Consider the following 11,471-nt stretch of genomic DNA (forward strand, 5'->3'; position numbering starts at 1 on the left):
TTTGATTGCCGCAGGGGTCTGACTAGGGAACTCACGTGGACAAAAGGCGCACGTTATCGCACTTAGGGGAGACAAAAGCCAGTTGCGTGCAGTTCACCTGCTCGTACCTGACAACAAAGAGGATGAAACTGGCTCAACCTGGAGATTGTAAAATCTTGCGGAGGTATTAGGTGTCACCCAGCCCGTCACTCTGTAGACGTCTGTTAGAGAGGCGCAGTTGGCTAGCGCCCAGGAGAATGTGCTCTGACTCCAAAGGGGCAGGACGTTTCCCTGTGCCTGATATGCCATGGCAATCACATCCACGATCCAGTAGGCCAACTTCTGTTTGGAGACAGCTTTCCCCATTGTTGTTCCCCAAAATTGTCTCTAGAGCTTTGCGTATGGTCCAAGTAAATATACTTGACACAGCAACTATAATGCTGGGTCTGCCTCGTCTTGATGCAACGCTTGCAAGTTTATCATTTGATATCTAAAAGGGGTAGTTAGTGCAGCAGATTAGTAAAAAAATTGTTCACTTTGGTATAGAAGCATGAAATTTGGCACAGATACTCTCTAAGGGCCACTATTTTGGAAAAAGGCGTTGGCCACTCAAAAATTCAATATGCTATTCAATGCTTATTATATAAATTATTCAAACAGTGATCCAAGCATAAAATTTGATACAAATACTCTCTAAAGGACATAGAAAAAGATGAAAGGTAATAGAAAAGTTAATATAAAAAGATGCTTGTCCCTCAAAAATTCAAGATGGCCGCCATTTTTAAAGATGGCCACCGTTCCTGTCGAATATTAATTATTTCAAGTGTTCAAATGGTGATGCAAGCATAAAATTAGGCAGAAATACTCTTCAAGGAACACTCTTTTGGAAAAAGGTATGTGCCACTCAGAAATTTAGGATGGCCACCATTTTCAAGATGGCCACCATTTCTGTCAAATAGTCATAAAGTCTGCTTTGTCTGCCTTCTCTCCTTTGACCTGTCCAGCTTAGTTAAACTTGCCAGGGATATAAAATCCCCGCTGGCATAGGTCTCAGGTTCATTGGAGCACACAAGCCTCTCCACCACGGCAAGGTGTAGTCCACAGAGGATACGCTGCTGGTACAGGTTGCACATACAGTGGGGAGAACAAGTATTTGATACACTGCTGATTTTGAAGGTTTTCCTACTTACAAAGCATGTAGAGGTCTGTAATTTTTATCATAGGTACATTTCAACTGTGAGAGACGGAATCTAAAACAAAAATCCAGAAAATCACATTGTATGATTTTTAAATAATTAATTTGAATTTTATTGCATGACATAAGTATTTGATCACCTACCAACCAGTAAGAATTTCGGCTCTCACAGACCTGTTAGTTTTTCTTTAAGAAGCCATCCTGTTCTCCACTCATTACCTGTATTAACTGCATCTGTTTGAACTCGTTCCCTGTATAAAAGACACCTGTCCACACACTCAATCAAACAGACTCCAACCTCTCCACAATGGCCAAGACCAGAGAGCTAAGGACATCAGGGATAAAATTGTAGACCTGCACAAGGCTGGGATGGGCTACAGGACAATAGGCAAGCAGCTTGGTGAGAAGGCAACAACTGTTGGCGCAATTATTAAAAAATGGAAGAAGTTCAAGATGACGGTCAATCTCCCTCGGTCTGGGGCACCATGCAAGATCTCACCTCGTGGGGCATCAATGATCATGAGGAAGGTGAGGGATCAACCCAGAACTACACGGCAGGACCTGGTCAATGACCTGAAGAGAGCTGGGACCACAGTCTCAAAGAAAACCATTAGTAACACACTACGCTGTCATGGATTAAAATCCTGCAGCGCACGCAATGTCCCTCTGCTCAAGTCAGCGCATGTGCAGGCCCATCTGAAGTTTTCCAATGACCATCTGGATGACCCAGAGGAGGAATGGGAGAAGGTCATGTGGTCTGATGAGACAAAAATAGAGCTTTTTGGTCTTAACTCCACTCCACTCATTCTTTGGGCTTGCTTTTCTGCAAAGGGTACAGGACGACTGCACCGCATTGAGGGGAGGATGGATGGGGCCATGTATCGCGAGATCTTGGCCAACAACCTCCTTCCCTCAGTAAAAGCATTGAAGATGGGTCGTGGCTGGGTCTTCCAGCATGACAACGACCCGAAACACACAGCCAGGGCAACTAAGGAGTGGCTTCGTAAGAAGCATCTCAAGGTCCTGGAGTGGCCTAGCCAGACCTATCTCCAGACCTGAACCCAATAGAAAATCTTTGGAGGGAGCTGAAAGTCCGTATTGCCCAGCGACAGCCCCGAAACCTGAAAGATCTGGAGAAGGTCTGTATGGAGGAGTGTGCCAAAATCCCTGCTGCAGTGTGTGCAAATCTGGTCAAGAACTACAGGAAACGTAGGTTCTCTATAATTGCAAACAAAGGTTTCTGTACCAAATATTAAGTTCTGCTTTTCTGATGTATCAAATACTTATGTCTTGCAATAAAATTCAAATTAATTACTTAAAAATCATACAATGTGATTTTCTGGATTTTTTTTTTAGATTCCGTCACTCACAGTTGAAGAGTACCTATGATAAAAATTACAGACTTTAACATGCTTTGTAAGTGGGAAAACCTGCAAAATCAGCAGTGTATCAAATACTTGTTCTCCCCACTGTATCTGCGAGATGGAAGGCAGAAGGACCATCAGAATTGAGACTGGTTTCAACAATATAGGCGACCAGTTCAGAAAGAGCCATAGGAAATATGGCTGGTTGAATCGTTTCACTCTGTGACTCTTTCTCAAGCCTTCTGAGGTGGAGTTTCTATCTGTTGTAAAGATGAATGAGACACAAATGATGGTATTTCAGCTCCTGTGCAATGGCATCAGCACCACTTAGTTGAAACAATTTAGCATCATTCCGTGTTTGTGCACATTCATGTAGTCTGTCATTCAGTTGCAGTGTCATTACCTGACGTAGGTCAGATTCAGGAGATATGTTATCACAAAGACAGCAAACCTGATCATCTAGACTTTTCTGCATCATGGTTCTGCAATGCTTTGTTTGGCCTTCATCTGTCTCACTACATTGAGCATCGGATTGTTGCTTCTGGGCACGAAGTAACTTTGTGTTGTTGAACCGAAGTCGACAATTGTGGTGATACTTCGCTTGGTTCCTTCTCAAAGTAGCTTCTATACCCCCAACTTCATCCAGTCGTTCCAGGTCCAGGGTCATTGGCATTTTGTTCATCTTGTGAAAGAGTGGAATGTTGGTGGCAATCATTTTATAGCCATCATGTTGAGAAACATGATGGGTAGGTGGTGATTGGAGGGGTTCCTTTGTGTCTGTCTGACAAAGACAACATTTCATCCAATCAGTTGGACTCTTGGCTGACATGGGATTTTCATTTGCCATTTTGGGGGTTTGTTGTCTGATTAAGGCCGAGTGGTTATCCTTTTACCACCTCAATCATAGACATAGTACACATTCAGGTATGGGATACCATAGATATCATATAATAAAGGCTAGATGTCTCGTGCGCGCTGCTGGCCAATGGAGGTCGACGTCCGCACGTGGCGGTCATCTTACCACAGGGTGCTCACTCACTCGTAACATGGTGCATATACTTTTAAATAACCATAACTTGCTCAATTTTCTACCGATTTTCAAACGGTTTGGTTTGTTATAAACGTCAGAGATGTAGTTATGATACTGCATACATATGAATAATTATAACAATGGACTTCCATATGAAAGAATTATAGCCACTTTAATAACGTTTGTAAGAAACCAAACCGTTTGTAAATCCGTCAAGATTTCAGTGAGATATGAGGATTTGTGTGCGTGCTGATCACTCACCTTAATGCACAGCTTCCCTGTGGTAAGATGGCCACCGGTGATGCCGGAAGTGACTCCGCCTTAAGACATCTAGCCTTTATATGGATATCTATGTGGGATACAACTAGGTACGGGTCACCTACACCTAGCCTGATCATTCATCCAGTGCCATTTAAGTCCTGTGTGATCTGTACACCTTCCAGGTAAGCATACATGAACAAGTCATATATTGCCCCGCTTACCCTTGGCTCGGCTCTCCCGCGCTGGCACAACTTGTCAATTCAAATGCAGCTATCTAACTACGTCTATTACTAGCTAATTGATGAGGGGCTGTTAGGCAGCATTTGGGACACTAAACTTAGCTATACTATTACTACTAGTCAAGAACTACAGTGTAAGTAAAACTAGATCAGCTGACACTGAACCCCATGCTGAGTTCCACAGCAGTGAAGTCACCAGTGTTCCCTGGTTGTGTAATGACGTTCACTCTATTAAACAAAACCTTCCTTAAAGGGATACTTCACCTCTGGGAAGATGAATGTGTATTTAAAATAGGTCATTTAAGTAGAAGAAATGTGAAGAAATTTTTGAATTTGGAGCTTTCTAGACTGAGAAAAGCCAGAAAATGTATTTTTGGCTTATGTGGATGAAAGACAACAACTCCCAGAATGCACTTGCTTCGCTGCCTTAGGAGGCCACGCCTACCGGTAAGAGTGCGTAGGCTAGCAACAACAATAGCTAGCCTACGTGATGAGTTTGCGAGGGATTAGAGATCGTCCAAAATGTCCGGGATTCGGCTTTTGCGTTCTACAGTCGCCATTCATTCATGTTTACAGTGGCGAGCAGGACGAGGCTGACGGCCGCGGGAGAACAGCGCGAGGCCGGTGCAATGATTTCTGAGACGCGCCGGGTCTCGCATCTCTCACGGAGAAGCGGGAATTTTTCTTAACAATGGTAAAACGCACATCAACCGATCACTTGTTTAGCGTTCATGTAAACACTACATTCAAATTCACCAATCGGAATGAATTCAGTTAGATTGAAAGGTGTGCATGTAACGTTAAACAATGAATGGCGACCGCAGAAAGCAAAAGCTGAATCCCGTACATTTTGAACGATCTCGCCCGCCGGACAAGTCCGGGGAAAGGAGGATGGTTACTTACTCAGCTTTCTCCTACTATTCAGCTTTCTCCACTGAACAAGAGCCTGCTAGCTTAGCTTCCAAAGAAAGACGGCTGATACTGTGTACATTCTGTGAGTGAGATCCCACCCTGTATGGGCGGGCTGAAAACATGCGGAACAACGCCATCTACTGGCTGTAGTCTTTAGCCTCTGTCCAGAAAATCCTCCGATGACGCAAAATGACGATATTTGCGTCATCGGAGGATTTTTTCCAGACAAAAAATACATAAATCTCTTGTCTAAGGGGGATATGAGGATGGAAAGCATGGTAATTCGAAAATACTACAGGTTTTCTACTAATACAAAGCTTAATGCTAAATCCTGAAGTAACCCTTTAACACATTAAATTGAGCTCTGACAGAAATGGTGGCCATCTTGAAAATGGTCGCCATCTTGAATTTGAGCGGCACACACCTTTTTCCATGATAATGTTCCTTGAAGAATATTTGTACCAAATTTCATGATAGCATCACCATTTGAAAAAAAGATGTAAGGATTCAAGAGAAATGGCGGCCATCTTGAAAAATGGTAGCCATCTTGAATTTTTGAGGGACAAGCACCGTTTTCCAAAAAAACATTCTGAAATGAGTATTTTCACAAAATGTTATGCCTACATCACTGTTTGAACAATTTACATAATGAGAATTTGACAGAAATAGCGGCCATCTTGAAAAAATGGCCGCCATTTTGAATTTTTGGGTGGCCAACGCCTTTTTCCCAAAAAGTGACCCTTAGAGAGTATCTGTGCCAAATTTCATGCTTTTATACCAATTTGAACGATTCTCTTGAAATATGCCATTAATCTGCTGCACTAAGTGGGAACTTTGGGCACATAGGCTGGTCGGGGTCTCAGGATTATGAGTATGCTAGACCTAACTCAAGGCACATCTCGCTGACAGAAAATGCCTGCAGGTCGCCCACCCTATTGATGGAAGTTAGTGCAGTCAGGAACGTTGTCTTCAATGAGAGGGCCCTTAGCTCGACTGACTCCAGTGGCTCAAAGGGAGCTCTGTGTAGGCCCATCAAGACAACAGAGAGATCCCATGATAGAATAAGGCATGGATTGAACCTCCTGGTGCCTCTAATGAATCTGATGACCAGGTCATGCTTCCATAAATACTTACCATCCACTGCATAGTGATATGCCACTATAGCGGCCACATACACTTTCAGGGTGGAGGGGGACAGCCGACCCTCAAACCTCTCCTGCAGGAAGGAAAGCACTGACCAGACTGCCCATCTCTGTGGGATGAACACCAGTTAGTGTTGTTAGTATCACTTCAAAGCATAGGCAAAGCTCTTTTGGTGATAGCCCACTCAAGTCTTCCACATCCCATCTAGGGGCCAGACGTGGAGGTTCCAGAGGTCCACTTTAGTCAGACTGGGTGGGAGCCCAGTCGAGTCCTCATTCGATAACTCATCCTCATCCCGAGCCCCCAATGAGAAATCAATGAGAAATGGACATGTGACACAACGTCAAACTCATCCAGAGGCTGAGGTGACTCCCTCTCTAACCAGAAAGGAGAGCCATAACAGCAACATCGCCATGGTAATGTTCTCACAGTTAAAACATGAACCATCCACAAAAGTATTCTCAGCATGTGAACGACCCAGACACATAAGGCAGCGCTCATGGCCATCCGAGGCTGACAGGTATCGACCGCAACCAGAAACACAAAGGTGGAGAGACATCTTTAAAAAGACGCTCTTTGTCTGTGTTTTGCTCTTTCAGAGGAAACTGCTCTTTTTTTTTTCTTGCTGAAGCTTTCAGGGGAACTCTCTGCAATTATCTGTGTCAGTGTGGTAGAGACCGCTGTGACGCGATGTATATTCAGATGAATCAGCTTCCTAGCAGAGGTGAAATGGGAGAGCAATTGCTTCAACACCACTCGGCTCCAAAGAACAAATTTGAATAATTGCGCGCAAGCTCCTTTTATACCCGTTTATCCGGGGAGTGACGCATGCAATTCCACTCGGCAATTTTCATTAGCCATTTCTGAAGTATCAGGTGTTTGGGGCTCCCAAGTGCGACCCCTAGTGTCAGAATTCAACACCACATCAAATAGGGAACTATATTCAACATTGATAATAAGAAATGTTTCTTGAGCAACAAATCAGCATATGATTTCTGCTGAAAATGTAACTTTGTCATTACAAGAATAAAAATACATTTGAACAAATATTAAAATAGATTTTTTTTTAATTTAAATTGTAATATTTCACATTACTGTTTTTACTGTATTTTTGATCAAATAAATGCAGCCTTTGTGAGCATAACGAGACTGAAAAAACATCTTCCTTTAGAACAAACTTTAGAACGTTAGTGTAAAATATTTTATATTTATTTTTTATTTTAAAAAAATGTCACACCACAGAACTATTTAAGAGACTATAACACCTAAAATACATGAATATTCATTCACATTTTAACAGTCTTGATGCTGAAAAGCATTTTCTGTTAATGTCTATTTTACTTGTCAGTTACCCACAAGCATATTTACATTTCTGTCGGGACCACTATCGTCAACAGTTTGGATTGGCGGGATGGTTCTGTTCTTGGCATGAACTCCATGCGCATTCATGCAGCCTAGCATGGATGAGAGCAGCAATAACCCCCCTTAGGGGAAACAGAACAGAACCAACATGAATGTATTGCTGATATCATTAATTCAAGATTTTAAGTACAACATAATTCGAGAATTTATTCTGATTCAAGGGGAATCAGAATGCCAAATCCTGACTGACGACAGGAGGAGCTGGGGATGGAGGAGGGTAATTAATTAGCTCCTGAGAACGCGATAGCTGCTGACAATACTGAAGGAGCTTATATATACAGTGATGGGCGTCGTATTCCAATAGGTAGACGTGGATCAGCTGAGAGTCAGCGTGACTTGCCAGAACTGACGCTACGCTTCATAATTAATGTAAAATTAATTACTTTAGCTTTTTCAAACTGCATATTTTATACAGTTTTAAAATAGTTGTTAAAATATTTTGTAACAACATATCATATTACAGTAATTAATTTGGAGATTAGGTGCTTTAAAAAATTAAATCTATAACAGATTACATTTTAAATGTAGTATATGTATTCAAGTAAAATTTGATTATTTGAAAGCCTATATTACTTGTATACTCGTATGAACACTCACATGTTGCTTGTATTTCAAAACAAGTCTGTTGCAACATTGCCTGTCTATTACTGAATGGAAGACATTAGATTCCAGAAGAGCTAATTATTCTCTTCTGTCTTTTGACAAGAGAGATTTGCTTTGCCTATAACCTATTCGCCATCTTCACACTCTATAACATTTAGATCAAGATATATGTAGGGTTTTGAGCTCTGATCAACTGTTGGCTAAATATAAATCCCTCAAAGTATATTGGGATAGGAGATGGTGACGCACACACGTCAGCAGTCAGGAAGCAGTTTGCTATCACTGTTTGTCACAACGTCCAGGCTAGATGCCAAAATGTCCATTCATCTGAAGGAGCATGTCATGTGGAAGTCATTGCACAAAAAAAAAAAAAAAAAAAAATTTGCGAGACAAGCTGCACCATTTGTCTAGGGAATTGAGCACAATCTAGATGTTTTGTGATGCCATTTTATCAACAACTTTCCACACTAAAATAATTTTTTAGTGGATTTTTAAAGCTCCGAACAAGGCCAAAATGATTAAGCTTCACACAGTAGCAATTAATTTAGAATTATTCATGTATGTTATAAATCACTTGCACACACTACAACAACACTGAAAATTCAGCCTTGCCATAACAGGAATAAATGGCATTTTAACATTTTTAAATACATTTTTCTTATTTTAAATTGCAATCATATTACTGTTTTACTGTATTTTTGATGTATTTTCAATGCAATAATTCAAGCTCTTAAATTTTGAGTTATTTTTGCTCTGCACATAAAACAAATAAAGCAGACAGATTGCATCAGGGAAACTCTGGAAGGTCGTTGAAGTGTCCGGCCCTCCAATGCATCCCAAAATTGGTCCCAGAGGAACTCTGAGTTGAAAAGCCTCTGATTCCAATAAAACAAGCTTCAATAAAACATTCCCACATGCCAGCTCTTCTGACACTCCAGGTTTGGCTTACCTTCCAGGGAGAGGCTGGATTCCCTCAGTTGCACTCATGGAGGCCAAAGGTGATCCAGGGCAAAGCAGCAGCGAGAGGGGAGAGGATGTGTCGGTCCTCAGACTGAGGCAGAAAGAGCGCAAGACTGGAGCTTGGAGAGACTGCGCAGAGCAAGCCAGCGTCTGACACGCATACAGACACACTGATGGAGAAATGTGGGTCCACACTCACTCACACACACATCCACACAGGAGTAAGGACAGTTCGGACAGACAATTGCAGAGATGTGATGTGCATTGGGCTTGACTCACTTATTCAGGCTGCACACACAAACACTCTCTCTCTCAAATGTTTTTCCCGTGTGGTATGAAGAGTGGCTCAGTCCAGAACGCTGACAGTCCAAGCACGGCAAGAAAGACACTGAGACTGAGGTTGTATACCTAAACAGCATGGTTTCTCTCACTTTCAATCTTACTCTCTCGCTCACTTATTTCCCTCCCCCTCGGTATCTTTTCATCCTAGATATATACATGTCTCTCCACCGGGTCCACCCCTTTTTTTCCCTACCGTTCTGCTTTTATATGTCTTTCCTTTGCCTCCTGTCTCTCTGATTCACTCTCTTTCTACTGGGTTTAGTGACACTTTCCCTGAACTTAGCACAATTCTTTTTGACAATCTTTGCTGCCACACTATGTTTAACATGAGTATGGGATATAAACATATGAACATATTTCATATATAAACATGTTGTTGATGTGTAAATCAAATCATTATAAAAATTATTTGGTGCCAACTGCAGTTAAATTATTAAATAGACAATTCCAAAACTGGATTGGATTGTTGCAGTATTTTCTTCAGTTATTTTGTGTTATTGTATGTATTGTATGTTATGTTATATAAGTCCAATGTTGTGCACTGGCCGTATCATGGTTGTCCAGGACAAATTTCCCACAAATGGGACAATAAAGTCTATTCTATAATAATAATAATAATAATAATAATAATAATAATAATAATAATAATAATAAAGTAAGATCACAAAATAAAGTGCAGTACACTCCCAATAAAAAGTTGGGGGTTGTTAAGATTTTTAAATGTTTTTAAAAGTCTCACCAAGTCTGCATTTACTTGATCAAAAATACAGTAAAATATTGAGAAAAATTATTAAATTATTATTATTTTAATATATTTTAAAATATACTTTTTACTGTGATACAAAGCTGTATTTTCAGTATCATCATCCAATCTTCAGTGTCAAAAAAATAAATAATTGGTACTGACCCCAAACTTTTATGTATATACATTTTCTATTATCAATATATTAATTTTAATCTTTTATTTTGTGACATTTAATGACAATTAACCACAATAATTTTTGCAAATAAAATTTGCATAAATTAAGCAAATACCATCATTACAAAACTTTTACAAATTGATTTATAATTTCAATAATATATAATTGTTTTATTTACAATAAAGTAATTAGAATTACATTTTTTTTGCATTACTGCAGACTATTATTAATTCTTTTGTCTTTTAGGATTTTCCAATATAATGCGGACATGTTTTTGACCGTTTTGGTGAGATTCACCCATCTCTGATATAATACTAAACTGAACATGATGCCCTGGCTTCAACTTCAGTGATGCATCCCAGAATGCTCTTAGATAATGGTCAAAATATTATGATGATTTATTAGTATAATTTGTTAATCTTAAAATATCAATATACATATTAAAATGTGCAAAGGTGGACAGAACCAGACATGTTTCAAATGACCAATGGCATAATGACATGCTTTAATTTATAACCCTCAATGATACTGCATTCAATATACATATCTGCAGGAATGATGCATTAAATAAGACAGCTGACTCACTTGTTTTCATTTTCCTACATCAAAACACTGTCAGATCTAAGCTGTCCATTGTATTCTTGCCATCAATCGTGCACTCATATTGTTATTATTTTGTAAAATGATTTGACCAGATACCCACATACATGTGCTTAATCAATTCTCACATGTTTGGCAGGCAGCAAAGTTGGTGGCTGTTGTTTGTCCTGAATATTTTGTCTCCACCTAGTGTTTCAGGCATTAAACTGCATAGGCAGTTTTCACAGTACATTGCTAGGGTTTTACCTTGCATAAAGAGCTGGCTGGTGTAGTTCTGCGAACACTGTGAAGATGTTACATCATGTTATTGCTGAAAACAGAGATGAATTTAAAGAGTTAGTTCACCCAAAAATTAAAATGTTCCCATAATGTACTCAACCCTGAAGCCATCCTAGGATTTATTTATTTATATATAAATATAGATATAATATATATAAATATAGATATAATATATATATATATATATATATATATATATATATATATATATATATATATATA

The 11,471-nt window shown here is 39.9% G+C and overlaps 1 protein-coding gene across 3 annotated transcripts in view; it reads right to left on the reverse strand.

Annotated features, from left to right (window-relative positions):
* Positions 1-9,634, reverse strand: part of opn7d (opsin 7, group member d) — a 59,461-nt gene extending 49,827 nt beyond the window's left edge. Inside the window, exons 1-2 of one of the 3 annotated variants that reach the window (XM_079896463.1) lie at positions 9,388-9,634; positions 9,098-9,278 (exon numbers count right to left, since the gene is read on the reverse strand). The gene's annotated coding sequence lies outside the window, so the exon portion shown is untranslated. Of the gene's footprint in view, positions 1-9,097 lie in introns of all 3 variants that reach the window. The other 2 variants (XM_079896462.1, XM_079896461.1) reach the window with 2 other exon arrangements.
* Positions 9,635-11,471: the final 1,837 nt, after the last annotated feature.

The sequence above is a fragment of the Squalius cephalus genome (genome assembly GCF_949319135.1).
Source record: "Squalius cephalus genome assembly, chromosome: 16".
Classification (NCBI taxonomy): Eukaryota; Metazoa; Chordata; class Actinopteri; order Cypriniformes; family Leuciscidae; genus Squalius; species Squalius cephalus.